General features: G+C 41.7%; 1 long non-coding RNA gene across 7 annotated transcripts; it reads left to right on the forward strand.

Annotated features, from left to right (window-relative positions):
• Positions 1 to 4019: 4019 nt before the first annotated feature.
• On the forward strand, positions 4020 to 24055 carry LOC102292141. 7 transcript variants are annotated; one of them, XR_006055451.1, is made up of 5 exons: positions 7652 to 8948; positions 10647 to 10696; positions 13783 to 14061; positions 18867 to 19118; positions 22288 to 24055. It is a non-coding gene; the product is annotated as an uncharacterized LOC102292141 (long non-coding RNA). The 7 variants fall into 7 exon arrangements; XR_006055449.1 differs by having other exon boundaries at positions 7653 to 8948; positions 10647 to 10692; XR_006055452.1 differs by lacking the exons at positions 7652 to 8948; positions 10647 to 10696 and adding an exon at positions 4020 to 4317.
• Positions 24056 to 25789: the final 1734 nt, after the last annotated feature.

The following is a 25789-nucleotide window of genomic DNA, read 5'->3' on the forward strand; positions in this document are numbered from 1 at the left end:
GAGAGAGAGAGAGAGAGAGACAGAGAGACAGAGAGAGAGAGTCATTCATTTTCCCTCCTCGATCAGTAATCCGCCAAAGACATTTCTTTCCTCTGGTTTTTAACGTTTATATACTTTTAACTCTTGATTTCAGTGACATCCGATTTATCTCCGAATACTTCGCATTCAAAAATTTAAACATCTCGCAGAACAAACAGATATCTAATCTGATATGTAAACAAGTTAAGTCATATTTTAAAGAAGAAGAAGGAAAAATTCACACTTTTGGGCTCATCGTATCTAATAAGAAAAAAATATATATATCGTCATTTCAATATTTTGAGCCCAGATCTTTACGAACTCTTTGAAAACTGGACTTTTGTCTTCTTTCGTTTCGTTTTTTTTTTGTTTTTTACTTAAATTGTTTGTACCAAATTAGTTTTCTTCTTCTGTCACATATGACGTCCCGAAATGACCACAGTGACGCACTGAATCGGGAAAAAATATTAAAAATGTCAGAAGAAAAGAATCAAGTGATTTGTTTTACACAGGTCTGTAAACTTGGCTCCTTTTTGCGTCTCCCTGTGGAGCTGCAGTGTTTACATTTCTTCATAGGAGGTGTACCGACAATCCAGTCAGCCTTTGAAGAAAATATGCGGACAAACGTACATTTACCGAAAGCGCATTCTGCTGTCATTAAATGTGTGACTTATTTCATACAGTGAGATGATTGGTGTTCGGGATTTTCTTTCAAACTCTGGGAAACGAACACACACACAGCAGGAAATCTGAGCTGCATATTTCCTTTATTAATCTCAGGTGTATCTGGCAGGTGTATTTTTCAGGTATCACTGGGTTTGTTTTTGCGAGCCCGTTTGAGTCAGCGTGTGAAAATGAAAGCAGAGTGTGCATTAGCTTTTCACAGGTCATGCTTATTATTCACTATAACCAAGTGAATTGGTGTGATCAGTTCAGGTCATCACCGATTGGCTTGATTTATATTTCTTTCTTGCAGTGAGGTGGCAGCCAATCAAAACAGCTCAGCAGCAGAACATTTTTTTTTTTGTTTTTGGAAAATTAGGCCCGCGTTTCACTGTTCTGTTGATTTTATTTATTATTCAACCATTTATGTTCTTAATCTGGTGGCTTTAGAGATCACTCTCTGAGCACCTCCCATAAAATGTTTCTAGGTATCAGGTCTAGCTCTCCTGACCTGGAAACTGCTGTGAATAAACGTTAACAGGTCATTTAATTACGACATACCTTAACAAAATAAATCTACTTATACTCACCATAATCTGAGTGAATAAATGTTCCCTTAAATCTCCGCTTTTAGTGGATCAGTCTTCTCGCACTTTGCGAGCACAGAGGAAGCAAAAAGGCCTAAACAGGGGCTTAAATAAAGCGACACCCGAGAACAGAGATGTGATATTAAGATTTGCTGTGGACTGACAACTTTGTTTTTATGCTCCCTCTTTGTGTTTTACTTAAAAAAAAATCTTTTAAAAAGAGTTAGAGAAGCTTCAAGATCTAATTTCTCTTCTTGCAAAGTGAAAGGAGTGGAGGCTGTTTCTCTTTTTTAATCATTCGTCATCAATCCTTAAATATAGAAACAAGTAAAGTTAGAAAGCCACTATAAGATTCAGGCAGTCACTTTCAGAGTTCTTGAAAGCAGACTACAGCGCCTTAATTGTTCCAAAATAGTTATTTCATTTAAGGGTGTATTTTAGGTTAGTGAAATGACGGATATCTTTACAGCCAGCGCAGTCAACAAAAACCTCCTCTCTGTCACTGCATCATTTCTAAATAATATTTCTTGCTCATTTGTCATTATTATGATTAATAAAGGTCGAGCCCATCCACTCTGGTGATGTGGGTCTCCAATCAGTAATGAGTAGTCTTAAAGGAACGCTTATAAAAAAACGATGATTTTAAATGTATTTTGATGTATTGTCATTATTTTGCACTTGAGTCATTGTTCTTGAAATGTATGAAAGAAGAAAAAAAGAAAGAAAGGTGCAGGGTGTATCCCAAAATGCAGTGTTTCATAAATGCTCTTATACAACATTCTTAGACAATAAATTAATTTATTATCTAAATAATCTGTGTTGCACACACACACACACACACACACACACACACACACACACACACACACACACACACACACACACACACACACGACTCATTCCTCCACACGTAACCCGCCAACCCCGTTTTTTCCTTCGTCGTGCACGTGATTGTGGATTCACAACTTTACTGCGCATGCCCGAACTGCGAAAGCTTCAAGCCTATTAATTTCTAATTAAGCGTCATCTCATCGTCAGTGGCAAAACTCCCAGGAACTGATTTTAAAAAAATTAAAGCGAAGGAAGTAAAACCTTCTCCTGCAGCCGTGACCCGCTGAAACACGCGTGCAGACACGCCCGCGGGGCTGCTGCTGCTGCTGCTGGAGGTAGAAGTCACACCAAGCTTCAGCAGCTGCACCAGGAGCCTTCAACAAGTTTCACCACTCACCATTCACCGTCTGCTCAGGAGAACAGACAGGCATGTGCTTTTGGAAAAAGAGACGAGGCATGAAGACACTCCATACTTCACTTTATTGTCACTTTATTCAGTGAAATCCGAAACTCTACTACAGATTTCATTTTTGCGTCTACACCGTTTCGAGTTCGTCGTCAATATTTTCTAAGATCCAACTATTGGGTTTATTGATGTTAATGAATATTCATTTTTTTAAAATGGGTAAAAACCGTTAAAAATAAAAAAGGAACAAAAAAAAAAAAAAAAAAAACACACATTAAGCTCCCTAACAGGGACAATTTCCTCCAGCAGGACAGCTGCCTTTTTAGGATTTTGATTAATCAGGCAAACAATATCATGACAAATCGCTTAGTGCAAAAAAAAAAAAAGGGGGGGGGGAGGACATAAAACAAGTATTTTGCATGCTATACGTTGGGAAAAAAATATAACACGAAATTTGTGCATTTTTAGGGAGTCAGAAGACTTCATAATTCACTTTCAGCCTGTCTGATAGCAACCAACTATTACTGACCTTATATTGATCTATAACAGACACACGAGGCATTAGTAAATGACTTAGTTGCCTTTAATAAAACCATTTGTTTCATCTGATAAACCTTGCAGAAGGGATTGGTCACCAGAAAGAGCTGAGAAAAAGTTAACTAAATAAAACCAGCGTTTCCTTTAGGATGGTAAAAGAAACAGTGAACCATGGCTCTTTGTAAGCACTGTTAAATGGACTGAAAATGACAAAGTTATGTTTTTAATGAGATGTGAGTAGTGGCCTATATATTCCTAATACAGGATTGACTAAACAGGAGCTTTATTTAAATGTACGATATTATTCTAATTTATTAAAGTTATTGCATCTGGAAATGTACGATGGTAAATATTACAACATTTGTCAATTTTTCTTGTAAAAACATCATTTCATGAAACAATGGACACCCGATTGAAAACACTCAAAGCCATAAACTGTTATGCAAATTGCATGCAGATGATGCAGATTTGCATATATTAAAGAAAAAGGAGAAACAAAAAAAAATCTTCACAGAACTAAAAGATGAGTCTAGAGATGAGAAACTATTAATTGGTGATGATTTGTGGTGTTAAACTTGACTTGAGAGCTGTCACTTCCAGAATAAATTTTCGTCTTATCAGCAGGCATATGAAGCCTCGAGAAGGCAGCAGTGTCTGTTGGAGCACAATGCAAAACCAAAACGGTGTTGACTGAATCTTAACGCCTGCAAATCATTAATTCAAACAGCACGCTTTAAAAATCTGACGGCGGCCACTTTCAACCTAAAAATTAATCATTTGGGAAAATAAAAGCCTCCTCGGGCCTCCAGCATCCGTGTGAAAATCCTTCTCCCTCTTCAAAGGCCACATGAAAAAAAAATCCCCTCGTTTCTCTCCAGTGCCGACATGAATTTCTGACTCATTAGCATTTATGCAAATGACTTTCTAATTGCAGGCGTAATGACTCTGGCGTGGGAGATTTTTCAATCCGCCATGTTTTTTTGTTGCTGCATGCTTTGCAGGATGCCCCTTTTTTTGTCTTCATTTCTAAAAACAAAAACGATCCATTCTCTTGTTTCCAGACGCTCATCTGACGGGGATCCTGCTGGAGCTTTATGTAACATTTAGAAAGAGTGGGACACTTTTTTTTAAAAAACAGGCCGCGTTTATCTGAGGCACCGACAAAACCCAGTTTCTTTTCCTGCTCAGCGCGGCAGTGAAGCTCTGCTACCCGGGTGATTTTTTAATAAAGAAAAAAAAGGTGCAAAGGATGCCAAAGGAGGCTCTAACTTCGAGGTGAGTGGGGTGATCTGCAGCCGCAACTCAGTGACGTCCGTCCAAGCCTGTAGCTCCTCTCACGCAATGCATGCAAGCAAAGTGGAAATGCAAAATGGCAGCACGTGAATAATTATTTTGAGGATTGTAGATTTTATTTTTAATCAAAGAATCAAAGACAATTAAAAAGCTGACTAAAGTTTAATTGCGAAAAGAAAAGCCAGCGTTTGCTATCATGGGAAAAATTAAAGGTTTGACCTTTGACAGAAATTTTAATGACCCAGATCTGCGGAATTTAATGTCCTGCAGTAGAGATGTTAGTATTTATGTAATGCAATACGTTGCCTTTTGTCTCTGTTCACTACAAGACACCTTTAGTTTTTCATTTTCCACTACTCCTCCCAGTTAAATGAACTATTTAGAAAGAAGCTGGTGTATATATGTGTGTGAGTGCAAGTGATGGTGTTGGTTTGGGTGTGTTTGGGGGGGGGATGGGGGTGGGGTCCTGTCTGGTTTGGCACAAGAAGGCTGTTTGGCCCCCACAGAGCTGCAACAATATGGGCAGATTTTGAGGGACAAAAGATCCAAAGCTTTGAGTTGCAGAGCACGTCTCTGACACTGGGACACTGATGTACTGGGAATACTGGGATGTTACACTGGGAGATGGTCAATCAGAGCACTGGGATGACAACATGAGCTTCTGCAGTGCCTGTGCAGCTGCCCAACAGGTAGCAAGATTTGGAAAATGATTTTTTTTTCATTATGATTTGGACACAATCATGTAGATAGCTGAAGCCCAAAATACAGGAGATCCCTTCTAACTCTGTGTTGGACAACATATTCTAAGATAAAACTCATAAACGACAGAGTCTGAGGGTGTGAGTCTGTAGTGTGTAATGTTTCTTTGTTTGGATTGTCGTGGAAAGCCTCTGCGATCTCTAGTCATTTCACTATAATCAAACATTCACGCTTCTCGTCCAGCTTTTCATTGTTCTAAAGAGTCATTTGTTCCATGTCAAACCGTGAATAAAAAGATATGATAAATGAAACAAATGTAACACAGACAAAATGACATGCGGCCGTATGAATGCATCCGAACCCGATTTCAGATGAACTGGTTTATGTTTGCCTGCATCTCCTGCAAAGTCTTGGAGAAAAATATGCTGTCGCATGATTTAATCAAGATTTTTATTCACAATATTTAATATCTACCTGGTGCTGAAATACATGGAAAGAACAGGGGCAATTAAGAGCTCAACATGATCACTGGTTCTGAACAGACTGGACAAATGGATTAAAGTGTTAAAATCCTAAACTATACTAACATGGAGGAAGTGTAAAGTCTTTTCACGTTTCATGTGAAAGATGAGAGTGGGGGTCTGGATAGAGTGCTACCTTTAAAAAATGCTGTGTTCTTAAAATTAATCTGTATTTGTGTTTAGTGTAATGTTGAGCGTTTTACACTGAAGGCAGCGAATCCTGCACATTGTGTATTATCCTTGATGATAAATTACCCAAACAATGCACTTCTGAAAAAGACAAAATGCTTCATTTGTGGCGTGTATGTCATTTCTAAGATGTTTATCTATACAATATGATCTTTAAATACATGAAGCCTTTACACAAAGAGCATAAAAAGACAAAAGAGCCAGCAAAAACAGTTTCTTTTCAAATTCTGGATCATTTCCCAAATACTACTTTGTATCCCTGCGCTGTTCCCTGAGTCCAATTTTTTTCTTTCTTTCTCTCTTTGTTTTTTGGCCCTTGGTTTTCATTCATGATAGTCTTTTACATGCTGGTCAGCAGCTAAACTGGCTCACGGAGGCTTTTTAGCTCAGTGAAGAATGTGTGTGGGCTGTAAACACATCCTGCTGCTGGTTTAAACACACAATGTCGGATCCAAATGTAAACAAAGAAAAAGACAAACGCAAGACAGGACGATGCTCTCAGATGGCAGTTATTAGTAATATTGTCTAATCTTGTTAATGCTTTTAAACATAAAAACAAGCACAAAATCTGTTTCTTTTTTCTGAAGTTGAATATACCTGCTACTAGTGGAGCCTTTAGGAGACCTCATAAAGGATGGACAAAAAAACAAAACACTTGTCAGTCAAATGCAGAGCAATAGGCTACACCTGACAGGTGGGAATGCAACATAGTGATCTTTTTAGATTATAGTACAGAAAATAAATTAATTAGAACACACACACACACGCACACGCCTTTTATTAGAAACCAAGAAGCATGTAAAAAGATGTTTGTGCACACGCTGGTTTTGTTGGTTATGACTATAAGAGACAAATTAATTTTTTTCAGAGTTCATTATATTTTGCAGTTTTCTGTTAAGATTGCTGGCAGGATTTTACACATCCTTCCAAATGGTGTCATATTTGCGTTGGGGGTAGGAAGCATTGAGCAGAACACTGACGGTTCCTACATGTTTTAATTACGGCTTCTTTTCCTGTCATTTGACGTTGTGGTGTATTTCGGGTGCAGAGTTGCCAGTCACACTCATGTTGCTTCTGTAAGAGACGCAGATCTATTAAATGAATCGCATAAAGAGTTGAGCTGATCCGGTAAATGGTTCTGGTACCAGGTGAAAACCAAACCCTACCTCAGTAAAACACTGAATGGGTATACTGTTTTTAACCTAAATGACCAGCTGCACAAGAAAATGCTGACTGGCATTAACAAGCACAAATTCATGCAACAGCTTTGTGTGTTGTGGCAGTCTTACTGGTAGTAGGGAATACAGAACTTTAACTTGTAGAGGCACATCTTAACATTATGGCATTTCTAATTTCTTAATAAAGCAGAGGATGTGATTCCTTTGGTGGTTATGGCATTATTGTGACTATATTCCAATAAGGAACATATTACATTAAATATTTTAGTTACATTTTAGTTGCCTTATGGCTGCAGCTGTAGTCATAAAAAGTTATAAATCCGGTCAAAAAAACTACTCTGCTGTTAGTCTATTGTGACCAAACTTGCAGTTCAAAATTGTGATTATTTTTCAGTCTTGCATATTAATTAATCTGCAATCCAAGACTGGTTAACCAGCAGAGAAATTCATAAAGTCTTTGCAGAGTAAACTGGTTGGGGGGGAGGAGATTGTGGTGGTGGTGGGAGGCTGGGTTAACTGCTATGCCTTGCAGGAATGGCCTGATGGGTGCTAATGAACTTGGGATGTGCCACCACAATGCTGAGCGGCCCCTGGTGCACCTCGGTGTCCGGGTTCCCATGCAGCCGATGGAATAAGAGGGTTGATGGAGGGGAGGAGGAGAAGTGATGGGGGTTAGGAGGAGGGCGGGCGGCTGGATTGTGCACCCAACCTATTGTGCCCGGTCCTTAGCCCATTAGCCACCACCAACCACTCTCGCTTTCGAGAGCTCGAGACTAGCCTGCCTGCCTGCCCGAACTCGGTAACCAGGCATCGGCGAGGGCGAGAGGAGGGGAGGAGAGAAACAGTAGCCGTATTTAGAGTTTGATCTCCAGGAAAGCGTCCAAAATTTGGAGAGAAAGAAAAGGGGAGCCCGGGACATTGGTAGGCAGGGAGAACCCCCTGACAACAAACCCGGGCCTGACAAAGTTGTCTCTTTGGCAGTCGCGCCTCCTATTGAACCAGTAATTTATTCAAAGGAGATTTTTATCCCCGCGATCTAATTATTATGATAATCAAGTGACCCAGACCCCCTTTCTTGGCTCTTGTCTGCGGGCTCTGGGCTCGGCGGTGACAGTAAAAGCTGATTTGCACGGTCTTCACCCCCTGGTCACATTCCTGGACTCCTCTGTATCAAAGACGTAGACAATGAGAATAGTGGATGTGCGCACTTGATCCAGGCATGAGCGGAGGCCGCAGTCTCCGCCGGGGGCTTTGTGTCAAATGAATACTAGTAGCCAGACAAGATTACACGAAACTTTTTATAATCCCCACATGGTCCAAAACGACGCTCACAACGACACCCTTGATATGTGAAACTCCCAAATAGACCTGAAATAGAGACAGCAGAGACGATGCTGAATATTTGATTGAGCTGATGATACCAGTTTATAATCAATTAGAGAACTGATTATTAATATGATGACCAAATGTCATGCAATATAAGGAGTGTTGCCAAGATTTTGGTATCTGTAGTCTCAAATATGACGTCGAATAAAGCCATTCTACACTAACTCAGATTATTAGTTTCGAGGATTCTTTTTTATCATTGAGGACAGAACTTGAGCTTGAATCCTTATTCAAGACCACTTATGCTTTCATTTTTTTAGAGGGTGGAGACAAAAAAGCAGACCTGCATCGTGTCATAAAGGGGAGGGCCTTGGTGGTGGTAGCCTATATGTTTTTAGAGCAGGCATGTTTTGAGTTCATATTGCATCTGACGAAAGGAATGGCGAGTACCGGGGACAGCGCGGGGAGGAAGGGGGGAGGCGAGATCCACCTCCGAGAGAAATAATGGGGATGATAATAAAACAGGGGGAAAACCCGTCCGAGAGAAGCTGAATGGATGGAGCAAGGCAGACGTCACGGCCAGCCGCAGCCATGAAGACCGTGCGGTCCAGCCTCCGGCAACTCAGTTGGTCTCCATCTCCCGAGCCGCACGCTTCTCGATTTTGGAGAGCGGAAGCCGCAGAGACTCCCAGGCGACGGCGTGAGTATCAATATAATCTGTGTTTTCTCCAAAGGGGGGAAGGCGAAAGCGGTTGGGGATTAGCGGCGAAAATCACGGAGGAAAGACCGTTCGCATCCGCGCCGTGCACGCCGCCGATCTGCACGCATAACGGAGCAGGATGCACACAGGCTGGATGTGTCAGCAGCAGGCGAATATGGGCGCTGTGTGTTTGAGCAGCAGGTCCTGGGCTCTGAATTTACCGTTATTTTTGTTTCTGTTTTGATGCTCTGATGAGGGTAAAGTAGGAGGTGATGTTTCACTCACAATGGCAGCTGTTGAGAGGAAAACCAAGTGGCAACTCAGTGTTCATGACATTTTGTCTCTTAATTCAGTGTGCTTAAAAAAATACAAATCGATATTGAAAGCTTCAGAAAGAAAAATTATGGGTTGATTCACTTAGTAGAATATGGAGTAGTGCACAGGTGGAAAGTAACAGCTAAAACATGTGGAAACAAACCTGCACTGTGGAATACGTGTGTGAAAGAGCAACTTCTAATTTGAAGTGGTTTGTCTCTGTTTTAAAGAAAAAGTACTCTTTTTTCAGACCCAGCCTTTATGACGCATTGTGTGCATGCTTCATACAAAGCGATTCACAGAGAGCCACACAGGCCAAAAGGCGCTTCCAGCCTTGATTTCATTTCTCATACACACCTCCAGGCACTTAGCAGGGTCACTTCTCAAGCTCTGTTTGCTGCAGAAGCGGGAGCTGCAGAGACAGGCAACATATGGCACGAAAACCCAACAAAATTTGACACGATCAGGATGTGGGGAAAAAATTAAATCCTTTTGTGTCTTTTCCCCCCAAATTAAGCCCTTGCAGGACTCTTTGCTACCATGTGGCTCAGATATGAGGATTACTAGCACACAGACCTGCAATGCATGCGTAATAAGACAAAGTGATCGTGTTCACACCCATGGTTGGCGGATAAAGGGATCACAAGGCCAAATATCCAGTCCACACGTGTGCGCCGAGAGGCCTGTACAGAGAACACGTGTGCGCCCCCGGATACATTAGGGGAGAAAAACTGAGGCCGTTGAGCTTTCAGGGGGTTTGAAGCAAAAAGAAAAAAAGGGGAGATTATGAAATATTTCACATGATGAACATGAGGGTATTAATTTGTATGCAGGCTTAGGGAGGAGGGGAGAATTTAGAAAACAACGATTTTGTGCAACCTTTGCACAAAATTCAGATTCATTTTCCAGTTTAAGCCAAAATATATCGGCCACGCAACTTTAGAGTATTTATCTAGCAACACACACACACACACACACACACACACACACACACACACACACACACACACACACACACACAATGGGCAACTGTGGGGTGGAACAAATAAAGAGAGGATTTCTGTGCAGGGCTTTAAATGAAGTTCATATGCACCGTGTATTTTAGAGATATTTGCGACACCACTGTAAAAATGGCAGGTTGTACATTATTGTAAAAATACAGATAACAAAGTATTAAAAGTACTACTGCTGAAGTATCACTCAGTGCACCTTACTTCACCTACTATCGGAGTTTTTGTTTTAAAAAAATATTTTGTCCTTGTCGTGACAAAATAGAATTTTCTGACGATCTTTGCTGGTTAAACGAAGTCTACAATAACCAAAATTGGGCAGTTAGGCTTTGTAGTCATTTTGAAGAGTAAAATCATCGTCTCTTTTTTCCAGGAACCGCTGGAGAGACATTCAGCGGCCTCACAACACGTGATTTACTGTAGGTAATATGGATAACCAGCTCTCACTGTCACTCATATCACCCTCAGGCTTCCGTGGTTATTTTTTCAAAGTTTGGTGGAATAATATGTTTTATTTTGACGCAGTTGCTTTTAAAAAAATACAAGTGTATTTATCTATAATAATAATAATAATAATAATAATAATAATAATAATAAATATATGAAGTGCAGACTCAAGTTTAAAATCTAACAAAGAATAAGATGAAGACACTCGAAGCTGCATGTCAAAATCTGGGCTCTTATTTTAAACGTCACAGGATTTTGTCATAGGTTGTGGAAATTACTATTAATTGCGTAATTTCTGCAAAGCCTCATTTTAAGGCGAGTTGCCCTATCACTGCAAAAACAGTGCGTATGCTCATCAGACACAGTGGGCCTGCCTCACCACAGTGTGACTTACACTCTGTTTATTTCTGTATTCATCCTTTAAAGTGGCTTAAAATGTGGGTAAAATACTTTTGCCCTCCTGCACAATTGTCTTTGTTGCCTCCAAAATGCAGTCGCTCAGTCGCGATTAAATGAAACGTTTTAATAGGACTTATCGCGCGGGTTTAATCAGATGAGAACCAATGACACTTTGCAATATGAATCCATTTCTTGCTAATCTGCTCTGCACCTTTGCATATTTTTTTCCCCAATTAGAGGCACAGGATTTGTTGACGTCATGCTCATCTTTGGCCAATAGCAGGGCCTGATGAGGTTTGTTTAAATAATGGAGATCAAGAAGCTGGAGCTCCATTTATGCCCTAAACATGCTTTGAAATTTTGGAGAAAAGGGTCCAAATGAAGACTTAAAACCAGGGGTTTTGGCTCATTTAAACTTTTAAAGAACATATATATATATTTTAATGTTCACAAACTTCATTTTGTGAACACATGGTGTTAATAATAACACCATGAAAGCTAAACACTGTGGGGACAATAAGGCAGCAGACAAAATGATGCAATTGTATGAGATTAACAGAATTATATGGAATGCAGCACTTAGGGGACTACGACTGAAAAAGCAAAAATAACTGAAATAATCCAATGCAGTCTGAACATTTTAAAAATCGTGATTTTTTTTCCTTTTTCAGCTTGAAAATCATGAAAAAAAATATTTATTTAAATGTTAATATTGCACCATCTGCATCCAGAATAATTACCATGAATAACTAATGAGTTAAAAAAAAACTTACTAAACACTAAAATTGAAAACAACAATACTTATTTTATTTTAAATTGATGCTGCAAAACATTTCTAGTTTTCTAGATAGAAATAAAAAAAGCATTAGGTTATTGTTGTAGCCTTAATTAATGTAAAATATGATTGCATTAAAAGAATAGCCTACTGAAGTCTAATAGTTTTGTAAAAGACTACTTAATAATAAGTGGAAGTTATATCTTAACATTTAGTTTTTAAATATTCTGATTCACTTAATGTAGACTATAGCTAAAATACATCAAATGAGCTATTAATAGTATTGCATTTTTTGTGTATGTGTGTGAGAGAGAGATCGCATGTATCTGTGTGTATTTATTTCTAAGTCACAGTGTGTAGTTTGATGTTTTCTGCAGTTATCTACTGAACATCTGAAAGCACACACACACACACACACACACACACATACCTAAATGTTCTCCACTGAAACAGCAATCTAAGAGCTAAGGCATGTTTCTGCTTTTAAAGGTCTTTGCTTTGTCCTTGTGGATTGAAACAAAGGACATTGATGAAGAACAGTGTAATGCTGACAGCCGTCTAAATGGAAACAAAATACTTTGAAATCAAAATATTTTCAGGCATTCGAAGAAGAAAAAGAAGACCTGTAAATTGTAATCAAGAGGGAGAACAATGGCCGGGTGATTTGTTATTTGGTAACGGAGATGTAGCCATCTCTGGTAATGCCAGTCAGGCTGTGTGTTCGCAGGTTTGGGTGTGCGATGAAGACTGAGGATATTGAGTTAGTCTCTCATTCTCTCTCAATATCTCTCCATCTTCCTTCAGTCAGTAAAGCTTTACTTGGTGGTGGCGTTTGTGGGGGAGGAGCCTGCCACAACAGGGATCTGGGCACACAGAGCAGCCTTAATTAGATGGGGCCTCGTGCCATGTGCCACCACAGCATGTGTGAAAGGGAGTGTGTGTGTCTGTGAGTGTTATAGCATAGTCCGTAGCCATGTAGGATAAGATTTGTTTTGTGTGTGTTTAGTTTTGTTTTTGCATGGTCTCTGGACACATTTGGATACTAAAGGGTATGTTTAGCACTTGTTCTTTCATGATATGTAGGAGAATTTCTCTCTCTCTCTCTCTCTCTCTCTCTCTCTCTCTCTATATATATCTCTCTATATCTCTATATCTATATATATATATATATATATATATCTATATCTATATATATATACATATAATAACCCCCCCGATCTATGCTTTGGCGCCAACCACCATCATTGGCTGACTGCTTTGGCATCAGATAATTTAAATGAAGACAAACCAGTTCCTTTTGTAGTCAAACAGCCGGGATCTTCTTTTAATTTAAAAATGCATTTGGGTCATGGCAGGGGGCGGTGTTTGAAGCCATCACCCTCCTATGGAGCTAGTCAGCGGGTGAGGCGGGTGCGCTGTAGGGATGGGTGCTGGGCTGGAGAAAGGAAGGTTGTAGCCTTAGTTGGTTTGGACTTGCTCAGCAACCTTTTTTTAAATTGGTGCCTCTTGCTGATTGTTTGACTTGTTGGGTTTTTAATATACAGGCGTTACTCACAGGCCAATCAAAGCTTTTGGCGGACAAAGGGAAGTTTCCAATTGGTCGAGGTTGTTTGAGGCGGAGAGAGGGAGCCACATGATGACATCATAAAATAAAGGGTCAGGACATTTAAGGGCTGCTGTAGGATGAGCGAAGAAAAAAGGCCATAAGCCACAAAAGAAATGCTATGAACTGCTCTTTGATTTTTCTCTCCCTAAAATCAGACTTTTGACATGATTTTTAGCTCCGTCTCAAGTTAGTTTGTAATTCTTAAAATCATTTTATAAAAAGCAGTGGAGACATATAATGATATAATAGGTTTTAATTAACAACCCTCTCCTCTGCTTATAGGTCAGAACTTGGCCCATGTTACTTCGCCTGCAGATTGAGAGGATGGGTAGCCTTAGGGGTTGGTTGTTATCTTTGGTTATCTAGCTGTATGAGTGATGTACATTCTTCATAAAGCTAGATAACCGAAAGTAACAAGAATCCCATTACACTCCTGAAAAGGCATCAAGACCCCAAATGCGCCTCCCTACAAGAAAATGCAAACTTTGCCAGAAGAATTGTAACATGAGAGAAGAAAATGGACTACATTTTAAAGAAGACGGGAATGCGATGCAACAAAAGGTAGGCTGCATGTTTTTCTTGTGTCTTATCTGTTGGTGATGGAATGTGTGTGAATACATGTGTGTGCCTTTTGTTAAACTCAAGTCTGAGGCCCCTTTTTTGATCCATCCGCAGCTCGTAATGCTGGGTACCGTTGTTAGTCATGTACAAATAAATGGGACATTGCCACACATATTTCCTTTAGCTCTCTGTAGCCAGTGGCAGTGATCCATAACAGTAAGGTTGGTACAACAGGATCACTTTTAATCTAATAAGCCCCATGATCCTTCTGTGTGGGGCTGCATGCATGGGTTTAGACTTAGTATCACATGGTTAGGAGTGACAAGCTTGCTAAAAAAAAAAACCCCACACCGATTCACCAAAGCAACTGGTCTCTGATTAGCCAACACCAAGTGATTATAGGACTTGCCAGTTTACTGGCTAGTTTGGACAACGCTCTATTTATTTGTCTCCATGTAATTCAGTCTTACTGCTTGCATTTTTGGCATTAAGAGACCATGCAATATGAAAAGAATGTGGGCCTTTGAGCTGCATACGGTGCTATGAATTATACATATGTTCCAACTTGGATTGGATTGTGTGAGTTAAGAATGGTCCCTCCGAGTTAATCTGGTCTCCCAACGCCCCACTGGCAGCTAAGCGCACAGACAAGAATTTGTTTGAGGCCAGTTTTGTTAAGTTAGCTGTTGTTGATTTTTTTTCTTCTTCATTCCACCTACTCCCTTTTTCCTTTTGCATGAAAAGATGTTTAATTTGGGGTCCTGGCCGTTGTTTGATTTGACGTGACAGTTGGCTTGGTTGTGAATGGGCCGTGGCAAAGCCTCCATTGCATGAGGTGCTACCATGTGGAAAGGCCCGATGGGATCTCACTGAATGCTGCTGTGTGTACGTGTTGGGTTCAGAGGGGGAGTGGTCCAGGGGCAATCAAGCAGAAAGTACCCCTAGTGACAAGATCCACGAGTGAGCGAAGGAGAACAATCTCAGCCTTTAGGTTCTTTGCCTGGACTCATGGTGAGGAGTAATTGGTCAATCAGATCTTCAACCTCAAGGCCTCTGATGGCTGATTGAAGGTGTGATTTCTGTTCTGCCCATCAAAGCTGGAGGGTTACTCCTGCTGAGAAAGGCCACTAAGAATTGTATCCTAGGTCTCAAAGCTCTGGTGGTACATAGCGAATTCCACGTGTGGCGTGCTATCTCATTGTGGTGCAGCTAAAACATCACCCTCGGGTTTGGATATATTTAGCTTGACAGGGTACAAATTCTAAACAGTTGTGCAGGACTGAAGTGAAATTACTAAAAGCTTGTGAGGCAACCTTACCTCGCAATGTCAATCTCTTCGAGCCCTGCGGTTGTGCCTGCCTGCTGCATTGCAGGTGCTGAGTGTGACACTTGAGCTTTGGGCTCTGCTAGTAAGAGAGAGGAACGAGGGCCCTGACAGGAAGTGACAGCCAGAGATGTCACCTTCTTGGATGGCAAAGTAGTACCTGGTTCTCTCTCTGTTGTGTTGCTACATCCCTACATGTCCTTTTCCCCTTTATTTCTTTAGTTTTACAGCGTTGTATGTAGGGCTTTTTATCACATAATGCAACTGATAGATTAATGATTGTGCGTGCCCAATATCCAGACTCCTGTATATCTACACAGGTGTGGTTTGTATTTATGAAATTAGCATATAACAGGTGTAAGGCAGAAATATTTTGTGCATTGTGGAGAATAGTTTTCTCCCTTTGCATCTTTTTTGTGTCAGTTACACTGTTGGGTCTAAATGGGAACTGAAGTCTTGGACAGATTGTGTTTATACCCTAAGCAGTGCCCTGGGAGACGCATGTCATGGTACAAATGCTTTGTTCTGGCTCGGTGTGTGGCACAGTTATATCACTAACACTTCACACTAGGGAACTTAGTGCAGAAACTGTATTAGCTTATGCTTGCCTGAAAACAGCATAAAGATAGGAGAGTTCCTCAAAAACACCTTAGGGCCTTTGCTCTCTCTTTTTCTCTGTCCCATGGCAGTGTTGGAAATAGAAAGAGGGCGCGAGGAGAAAGCATGTAAAGGAAAGCAGCCAGGGAGAGGAAAGAGAAGGAGGAGGGTGGTGGGTTTGTCTTAGCTTTCATGCACTGGGCAAGCAGATTTAGACTCCAAGTGTCAAATAGAAAAACAGCCATTGTGGTCGGGTCCTACTTGCCCCCCCATAAGTAGACTTTACAGTCAATAGAGCTAGTCCACTTGTCACTGAGGGACAATGCACCCCTTTGCCTCCCTTTCAGGCCTGCCGGGTCCGAGCAGCCAGACAGCTTTCTGAATAACCCAGTGATTCTTGGCCCCTTTTCTCTGCCTCTCTTTCTCTTGACGGAACACACCAACAGGGCTTGGAAAATGGCTTCACTGTTGGGCCAGAGTGTAAGGACAGACCCTGTTATTTTCTACAACACTGGCATTCCCTCCACCCCCTTATGCACGCATAGAAATGAATGTATCTTGGGCAGTTGCAAAAGTCAATGGGCCTCCACAGACAAAGGAGATTAAGTTTGGCAACTTAGCAGTAACAGGTGTACTTTGACTGAGCTCGGACCACACGGGGGGTGACTGTCGTTGTCTTACCCACTTGCTCTGTTTGTCTCCTTGTTGGTTTTTAGTTGCATGGATGTAAAAATTACGTTTGTGTTGCGTTGTCAGAAGACAAGAGCGCCTCAGACCTTGTTGACTTAGAAGTTTTAGTTGAGCTGTCCAGCACAGGCCTCTTATCATTTTCACTGCATTTGAAAACAAAGCTTAGTTTTGCTACATTTCTCCCATGCCAAGTTTTCTCCGAAGGGATTCTGCAGATATCTTTAGAACTCAAGCAGTGCTCACCCAAGGGAGCGAGTTAAGGGTAAACAATGCGGGCACACGGAGAAGAAAGAAGTATCAGAGGGAGTGCGGCACTGCACAGAAGCATGAATACATTTTCACATTTAGAACTGAGACATTGATGTTTTAGGAGGGGAACTATCATTTAAAGAGAATGAAGCCTTTTCTGTACATACCTTCAGTATTTTCAACCATAATAAATCAAGCCATTCAGCATCAGTACAAATAGAGACACTCTCAGAGCCAGAGCAAAACAGTGCATGCATTTGTTTGTTTCAGTCATTAATAAAGCTTTTACTGAGAGCCTCGGTCCTCAGAAAAGCCCATTCTGGTGAAATGACTTGGCAAAGCATCCGATGGAGGGTCTGTTCAGACTGAAGCTGCTCCCGCTCCCATTGTCTAGCTCTCTCTCACACACCTACGAGTCCAGAGTAAGCACACAATTTCATTGTTGCGTGAGCTGTTAATATCAGAGGCTTCACAATAGAGCCCATTCGCCATATTTGCATAAGGCACTTTTCCAACAAGGACCCAGAGAGGGCTTGAAAGCTGGCCCACTCTAGTGCCAATGGCAAAAAAATGTCAAGTGCCAATTAGGAGAGGTTTGCCACCATTCAGCAATACCCCACCCCTGTAGTCCTTCCCCTCCCTGCTTACCCACCCCAACTCTCTCACACTCCAAGTCACCCCTGGTTTTACCACCTTATTCCAATTTCAGACGTGGCCTTCCCCTACTGACACCCAGAGACAAAAGCTGGCTCCCTCCTCTCTGGCTAATGGAGGATCCTTTCTGCTTGGCTCAGAGTATTAGTAAAATCAGACAGCATGGTCCGTTCACCGATTAGTCAGCTTTCTTTGTTGATTACTTTGAATAGGGTTCAAGAACTATGCAAGATACAGAGTCCACCTGCTTGGGAATATTGAACTTAGCAAGCTGGCTGCACTGTGCTACTTTTGTTTTAGACTCCCAGGTTTGCATGTGCAGGTGTGGGTAATTGAGGGAAGGATTGTGGCAGAGACAGACGCTGATTTAAACAATTAACAATTCCCCCTTTCATCTGAAATCCACAGTGGTTGTTCTGTGTTAGTGCTAATGACATTTAGCCACCTAATGGCTTGCTTTAAGCTAGTCGTGCTTATTATTTTGCACGGATGCACATAGAAACATAGAGAAATGCTGCAGAGACACTATTTAAATTTAGAGTGTAGACTTTAAGTCAGCCTTAAAGGCTTAAGGAAAAGTAGATTTGCTACATGAAATCCAAGTTAGCTCAACTGGTGAGCATGTAAAGTACTCAACTACTGTTTATAATTCTATCGATGCTGAAATGCTACATTATTTCCATTATTTCCATGCTTAACTGCAGGTGTCAGATGCAAAGTATGCGGTGGAATGGTGGATTTAAAACATTAACTGTGTTCTTGAATTTTAGGTGATATATTGTTTATGCAGGAAAAGCCTTTAACATCAAAAACCTGGAAAAAAAACCCTTGCATTCTGTAAAAAACAAGGATGCAGTAAATTGAATGAAAAAATTAGGTCATAGACACAATAAAAGAAGGTAATCGTGTTTGCCCAATTGGTCTGGCGTTGTTTTCAGCAGAGCGTTTACCTAACTTACCGCCTCCTGCCACTCAAAAGGATTTTTCTCTTGTCGCTTTTTCTCTTTCTTTCTTTTATTCAATCTCTGTGTCTAGTTTTTTTTTCTTTCCCACCCTTGATTCTCAGATGGTTGGATCTGATTTGCATGCATTTACATAATGAAAGTCATTTGCATGCTCAGGGGCAGACTGTACCATGAGAACAGACATGAAAAGGTGTGTGTGTGTGCGCGCGTGCATTCGTGTGTTTGTATATTTTTGTGAACTGTACATGTGTGCTTTTGTGGATAAGCTACATAGTTTAAATGTTCAATTTTACCCTCTGATTTCTCCATCTATGTTTTCTGTGCAGGCTACCACATTACTGAAGGAAAGCTGGCAAAAGAAGACTGAAAAACAGAGAAGGAGGAGGGGTTGTTGTTGATTCTGCCCTCCCTCTCTCCTCGCCCTCCACTGCATTGCCTCTTCCCTCCTCCTCTTCCCTTCCTCATCCACTCCATCCTCAGCAGACTGCCCCTTTTTCCTGTACAGCGAAACGCAGCCCGCGCCACCATCTTAGAGCAACGCTGGCATGAAATGGAAGTGGGAAGACCAGTCAGTGCAGGTAACACACCAAACCCACTGCGCCCGCCATGCTTCATTTTTCTATTGGCACCTCCCTGACTCTCCATCATATCGCAATATCTCCATCTCTCCGTGCCCTCGCGCCTTCTCCGGCGTGATGTACCCTCCGTTTTAATTGCCTCTGATACGTTTGTTAATTGCACGACTCATGAGATGCGCTGATGGGAAGGAGGGGAGGGTTGATGTGGGTGGAGCGTGTTTTGTATGTGCGTACACATTAAATCACTCCGCTCTCAATGCCTCTCTCAGGAGGCGTTCAGTGGGCATCTGTCCTCGAAGCGCCAATGTTTCTTTCCCGTTTGGGAATTCTGATGCCATCCTCACATGCCTGCCCCGACATGGCGGCGCCTGCCATTTTGGAGCTACGATGCAATCCGTGCCTTCTGGACGACAGACAAGCACAGCTGATTACTCCATAAGTTGAGCAGCTTAGGAAGAAAATTTTAGTCACTGAACCTAAAAAACTGTGATATAATATTTAATGATTTTGACAGTAATCTGTGACAGAGGTATGGCTTTTTAAAATAATTCTAAAAATCTCCCTTCAGCTCTTTAAATGAGGTCAAAAGAAATGTCAAGGTGGGCAACATCGGTTGAGTGGAAGTTATGATTCATAGTCTTTTACAGGGACACTGCAGCACATAAAAAGCCCAAAACAAAGCAGGAGAGAGGCAGACAGAGGCAGAGAGAAAAAATAAAGACAAGATGGTGAAGTTGTAAGAGCATGATAGGCAGAGTTAGTACTGAAAAGTCTCTCTTTAAGTGAGTGGTGAGTATTGGAGGGCAGTCGGTGCTCAGACAAGTTGAGTATTGTTCTCCTTGCATGAGCTCGTTGTGGTGCGGCATTTTTTCAACCGGGGAGCTCCCAACGTTGAAAACCGCTTAAACCAAAACACCAATTAGCGTTAGCTGGGCTTGATTAAGTAAGATGGCTGGTAAACAATGCTTACTTTTGTCATCTTAACACAGAAACCTCCCTTTGTTTGTGCCTGTGGCGTGTGGGTCAGAGAGACTGTGCTAATGGTAACTTATAGTAGGATGCCTGGGGCTAACAGAGAAACTGCCACAACCCACCAAGTCAAGGTAAAAACAGCAAAGGAGACTTGGCAAAGACAGGAAACATCTCAACATCAAATTTTGTTTTCTTTTAAATAATTTGGCCAAAAATGTTCAATTATATATATGTGTTCTTTAAATTAAATCACTAATTTTCTGTATTTAGACAGAATACACTGTTAATGATTCCAGTTCCCCAATTAGGTCAAACTAAGCTTAATTAATTTGAATATTTGACGATGCCGCCTTAAGCGAAGGAGTCGCTTGGCTTTCCTGAGAAGTCTTGTGGTAACTGTGTCAAACGCAAAGTGCACTAATCACTGCCAGGCCTCTATAAACAGGTGGTAGATTGAGCAAAGGGGGCCGAGGCCATTCTCAATTTACTGTGTAAATTATGCAGAGCCCAAAACAATGCAAACAGTAGACAGTGGAGTGGCTGGCGTTGGCTAATGAGATGATGAGAAGCCTGGGAGGCCTGCGAGCTGATAGAGGAGAGGGGGTGGGCACGGCTTGTGTCTGGATCGGTGTATTCATGTGTGCGTCTTTGTGCGAGTGTGTGTGAGGGTCTAGAGGAGCTTTGGCAGGGGAGCAGACACTGTCCCGCCTGCACAAACCCCACCGTCAGCACCCCTCCTGCCCAGACTGAGTGCTACAGGGGGAGGGGAGGGTTAGCAGGCAGCTGGGGCACCCTGCCCCCATTGCTCCTGCAAGAGCACCAGGCTTGGGAACCTCGGTGGCAGGGGTCCCCCCAACACTGGCACGTAGGGGGCCCCCAAAAGTCTGGCTGCAAACCCCCATCTCCACCAATTCCCCCACCCCACCGTCTCTTGTCTCCCCAACCATCTCCACCCCTCCTACCCTAATGTAAGGCTCGGGGCCTGGGAAGGACTTCAAGTTCACGGCCAGACCTCCTATTGAGCTGACAGCCTGACTGTTTGCTCAATTCGGCTCCCTATTCAGGACCATACTGGAGGGGGGTGCTGTTGAAAAAAGGTTGGAGGATGCAGGAGGGTGTTGCTAGACAGTGTGGGACACTGTAGCACTGCGATAGCTATTCATTCAGCAAGGGGAGACAAGTAAAGAGCGGGGGGGAGAGAGTGAAGATGGAGGAGGGGGGTTCAAGTCGGGATGCATAAATAAAAAGTGAGGAATCCAGGCTCAAAGTTTGCTTTGAGCAGTGTGCGCCTCTCTCACACTCTTTTAGACTCTTAATTACCGGCGCCTTCCACTTTTCTCTCTCCCTTTTCTCTAACTACACCCCCCTCCTCATCGCCATCGCACACACCCTCCTGAACACACACACACAAAATGGCAATGGCAATCATTCTCATCATCCTCTCTATCCCCTGGTTTTATTAGGCCACATGCTGGGGCTGTAAATTTACCATTAACAAGCTTATTCACTGTAGTCCTCTCAACAAAACAAGACCATGATGCCAATAACTCAAAGCGACATCAATACCCGAAACTGCCTTTTATGTCGCCAACCTCTACTGTTAGCCACTCCCTGCAGCCCCCACTCTTTCCTCACTGGCAGAGAGCACCTCACACCGTAATGCTAAATGCCAAGGCTAACGTGATGCTTGTTAATAGCTCAGACAATGGTAATTAGCGCAGTGGTTGTTGATTTAAGCTAGATCTAAGCTAGATGGACGCATTATTGGCTAATTCTGAACTTGGTGACCTGCTATAATATTTTAAGTTGCTTGTCTGAGCTGCTCGAAAATGTAACAGAAAAGGGGGTTTGATGGTCTTCTGAAGTCCAACTTAGCCTAGCTTAGGGTGTGTCACATGCTTCCTCTTTGTATTAGCAGCTTGTAGCGTACCAGGCTCCTGTTAAGGCCTTTCAACTTCAGTCTCAATCCCCTTGGCTGGTACACGAAGCTGTACTTAACTCGGCCAGATTTAGGACACACAAGGAAAAAAAACCTAATAAGTATTTTTTTCATGTTTAAAGAGCACTGAGAACAAGCCTTCTTTTGATACATAAATTGGACTTCACAGTCCATTGTCTCAAATAATTGTTTTGACATTCACATGATTGGCCTCAAGGTGTGTTTTGACTCATTCTTTTTTTTATTTTTTATTTTTAGATAAATGTGATTGGTGCAGGGGGATCCAGAATGGACAGAGCACACAAAAGGAGGACGGTGGGACTCCTCCTTCATTCGCTGCCTTTTAGCTGGAGTAAACACGGAGGACGGCGATGCTGTCTGCATGCAAGCCGGCAGTGATTCCTGCCATAACTGTGGAACGCTGTGTATGTCTCCTTGATGCATCGCTCGAACCAACACTCAGCCTGGACTGCTTGTGAATGACTTTTGGTGTTTTAACTGAGCAAACATCATCGTGGACTCCAATCATGGAAACCTGTGGGACTCGTTGGAAAATAAGCAGCCCGAAGGCTGGAGGAACTGCTTGATAATTGTGACTCTTAATTCTTTTATTAGATGTGGCACTGAATTTTGTAATTATTATCCTATATTTGATTGTAAAAAAATATTGTTTAGACATGAAGGAATATAATCTGTCCTCAGCTGTCATAGGCTCCACTTAATGTAGGTTGTATTTGATGATTTGTAGCCCATATTTTGCTCATTTTCTCTTTTGTTATAGTTGCTAGGACTCAAAAGACATGTGAATGTGAGACCCACGGCAGCAGTGAATAATACTGCACTGCGATTGGACAGCTCCGTGTGTCAGCTGACACAATGGCGAAGGAGTGAGCTGTCGTCTTTATACTCTATGCAACTGTTCTCTTTTTTTCCTTTCTTTATTGTTTAGGGGAAAAAAACCTTTTCATATTTATTTTGGATTATTTTTTGAGCCATCAGTTTACAGAAATTCCTTCAGACATCATCAAGAGAAATGGTTTATGAGGTGCTGACGTTCCAGTTATTAATATAGTGAAACAGAAATTACAGTCAGGATGTGTGTGTGAGTGTGTGACAGATGACAGGATACAGCAGTTTCATCAGTGGATGGATTGAATCTCATATTTGCAGCTTTCGACTGTGCAGCCATGAGCCAGAGTCTGAGTAAATGTGGACTCAAGCATTTAATATTCCTGATGGTTGGAGTGTGTTTGATCAGCAGGAAGTAGCTCTGCGTGTATACAGAACATGCCACACTATTAAAAGCTGCTCCCTATAGCAGTCGTTGAGGCACAGCAGTTTGGCACATAATAGTTACCTGCTTTAGTGTAATGATACATCTTTGGGTGAGACATGACAAATACATTGGCTTCAAACACTGCCTTAATTTCCTGTTCTTGACATTAACACACAGCGACACACACGCCCGCACACACACATGCACCCAAATGCAATAAGGCAAGTACTATCAGGGCCTAATTCATTCTATATTAATTTTCGGGAAGTGGCAAATTTTTTATTACGATTGATAATCTATGCAAATCTTTTAAATATTACTTTAGACAATCTATGTCTATGCAGCGCTTTTGCAATTGATTCAAGGGAGACTATCTTGGCCTAATTTAGAAAATGTATTCTTTTGATAATCATGCACATCCCAGTGCTCAAGACAATTACTTATCTGCCTGGATAAGCTTGAAATTATGTTTTTAATCTCTAGCAAAAAAAAGTCACTCTTCTGAAATCAGTCCAGAGGCTTGAAAACCATGAATTGTGGTCTAAAATAATTAAATCAGTTGCACTAAATCTCCCTTTTCCTTAAATGTAGATCAAATATATCTATTTAGCTTTGAATAGCATACTGTTTATATAAGCAACAATGTTTGTATTATGCAATCTCATCTTTGTGAATGAGTGTTCACCACACGTGCCTTTGTATGGAAAGCTGTTGAAATAGTAATAAAGGTTTACAATGAAAACAATGAAACATGTCTTGTGCATGCTTTTGATCAGTTTTGGTTGCATATCGCTGGCTGGCAGGATCGTCTAGTGATAAATGGAAAAGTACATTAATCAGCTGCATATAGTGCTGAAGTGTCCTTGAGCCGTGGCTGAGCCTGGTCAGCAGTGATGTAATTCACTGAAAGAAAGAAATATAAATGTAAATAACTGTCCTTAAAATGAGAGACAGAATAGGTTACAGTTTTCTAAAATTAAAAATGGAAAAATCTATAAAAACAAACAAAACCTAAATGTGCTTTTCCTTAATGATTTTGGTGCTTTAGTCACATCTACAGAGAAATCTACCGCAGTTCAGTTTCAGCACATCGTCACTGCCAAATGAAAAGATTATAACAATTCCCCCGAGATCAAACAATTTTCTAAACACCATCAGGGATGTGGGTGTTCATACGCAACCTACACTGGAGAGAAACAGAACAGTTCTGTCCTCTTTTGGTGTAAAATTAATCAGGACAAAGGCGCTCTCTCTAGTAACCAATAAAAATCTTAACCTTGGTGTTTGTTGTGAATGAATGAATGATGATGAATAATAAGCCAGCCACATGTCATTTAACCTGCTGTTATTCCAAGTTTGGGGAAAACAAAGAACCCATAGCACCCTCACCCTGGTTTGTGATAATCTGTGTGCAGCGCTGTCGCTTTGCGAGCTGCTGTGTGCTGCACAAAACACTTCCCCTGCGTGATTTGCTGTCTGACACCACATATGGCGAATGCGCCAACACCGACATATGGGCCCCTCACAATTCATTAGCATTGTCATGTAAAAAAGGGTAATCCCACTGTAAAACAAATGAAATGTAACCCTTTACAGTACAGGTTGATTTGGCAGCTCTTTTCATTCATTCCCTCTCTTTTATGAAGTCTCATGTAATTCAATGAAAGAGGTTTTTAACGCAGCTTCGATGCACCCCCATGGGTGTCTGCATTCTCGGTTTGTAGCAGCCGAGGCTTTACGAGCTACTCTCCTCTTGTTTACAGCTGCGCTGCACGTTCAAATGAGCCATAGTACACATAAACAGCAGCTCCATGCAAATATTACAATGCCCTTATTAACCAGGGCAGGCGGCAATTACATTATGTCCCAGGCGTTAACATCCAAAGAGCTAGCATGGTCCTCTGTGACAACTCCACTCGCCCTCTGTGTTTCTTGGCTGTGTTATGGCCCTCATAATCTGATTCACAGTTTTTGTCATTCTGCCAAGAGGCAAGCTGCATTAGCCAAGCACTATAGGCTTTAATGAACTGAGTGTCAATGTTAAGCATACTAGAGCAAGCCGGAGTGACGGCGTACAACCGGGCTGTCGTTTGCAGCCATGTTGGATCACAGTCAAAGTTCTAGCTGCTCAGAATTAAAGGTTTGTCGGGCCGCTGAGTAAAAAACGAAAAAGTTGACCCCGCATTTTGCTTTGTGCAGTTGGCATCCTAAATGACAGTAAGTCTTGTGTTTAGGGAGCTGTGTTTATAGCGATGGGGTGTGGCTTCCTTTTGACATATAGCACAAAATGGCTGCTCGCAACGGCCAATCATGAGACTGAAGAAATTGATTCCAAGATGGCGTCTCAATGACATTAACATGACTTGGAGCAGATTTAAAGAAAAACTGCAAAGGGGTCCGCAGAACAATTTGATTGACGAGAACACAAGGAGCCTGGTGACAAGAGGGGGTCCAAAAGTGGGAAATGGCGGGGTTTGGTGCACG

This window comes from Haplochromis burtoni, unplaced genomic scaffold, assembly GCF_018398535.1.
Source record: "Haplochromis burtoni strain Fernald_Lab_line unplaced genomic scaffold, NCSU_Asbu1 Contig_352, whole genome shotgun sequence".
Lineage (NCBI taxonomy): Eukaryota > Metazoa > Chordata > Actinopteri > Cichliformes > Cichlidae > Haplochromis > Haplochromis burtoni.